Below are 1,427 nucleotides of genomic sequence, written 5' to 3' on the forward strand. Positions count from 1 at the left end.
CCTACTTGTTGTTCCACCAGGTGCAGATCACCTGGAACAGGTAACTTATTGTATGTATGCATTTCCTCAGGAAACTGTCCAAAGATAGTCGGTCACTGCTCCCCTTGGCAGGATTAGTGTCATTTATTTGCGCGATATTTTTTTATTTTTCTAAATTACACGAGCACGTCAATTTAATTTTTAAAACTTTGTAAATAAATAATGTTTGTTTATCTTTCTAGCATAATATATGCATATAATTAGAATGTTAGTTTTGTAAACGCGTGTTTATCAAAAATGGCGTCCCTAAAAAGAAACAATATTTGTGTTTGATATTGTCTCCAGTTACCTGAAGTGGCAGGTTGTAATGTGGAAAAAGCGGTCATTGCGATTCTGTAAATGTAGTAAACGGTTGTAAAATGTATGTCGAATTTTTAGAATGAGAATGTGTAATAGTGAGAATGAATCTGGTTTCAGTCGCCAGTTTAGATCTGTATTCTGCTCTAAGTGAGGGTTGTAGGCGTTTGAAGCTCGCATTCAGTTTCATATTAAAGCCCTAAGATAAAACCGAGGTTCGGCGTTCACTGCAGCTTGATTTTATCGAATGCAATTCAGTGAAAATGTCGATTATATTCAAATCTTTTCAGCGGAGAACGAAAAGCGAAATGAAAAGAGATGGAAACTAACATCCCGTTTTTACTCGAGGACGAGTTGATTATCTAAGAGTTTAAAGGAACCCCAATTATATAAAAGACTGCATCTGTCCATTAATATACATGTTTTAAATGTCCTCCGCATCATCATTTACAACACTAACGTTGTAGTCTAGATTTTGCGAGCATTTTAGAAGTAACAAATGCATAAAACATGTTTATCGGCCATTTGTTACAAAGCAGAAGTCTGCGAGCCATCGGTCTTGTGTGACATTCTTACACCCACGTAGGCTACAATAGTTTTCCCATCTGTGGTTTAAATTAATAGCAGCCTAATAATACCGAAATATCCACAGAAGAACAGGCATATCATTGCGCTGTCGATGTACTATCAAAACCTAATACAAACAGCATTTGGCCAAGTTTCGTTTTCCGATTATGTGCCACGGTTACACTGAGTTATGAAAATAAACAAATACTCAGTGTAAAGGATTCAGTACAACGCGACAGCAGTGCAAGAATGTCTTATACATTTTCAATCGCTTAATTTCCAAAACGTTTCCCCAATGATTTATACGAGAACATAAAGACTATAGCATACAGATCTGTGATCATGTTGATATCATAAGAGGACAACATTATTAATGTTGTATCGTGCGTATAATTTGCATGGCCTTATCTCAGTACATCATCACAAACTTAGAGCTTTTAAATGAGGTGTGCTGTGGTAGAGACCCACCCACAAAGTGGGCGGGCTATTATAGGCGGAGGGTGAACGTCAAGCATACAACACAC

The sequence above is a fragment of the Anguilla anguilla genome, chromosome 18 (assembly GCF_013347855.1).
Source record: "Anguilla anguilla isolate fAngAng1 chromosome 18, fAngAng1.pri, whole genome shotgun sequence".
Lineage (NCBI taxonomy): Eukaryota > Metazoa > Chordata > Actinopteri > Anguilliformes > Anguillidae > Anguilla > Anguilla anguilla.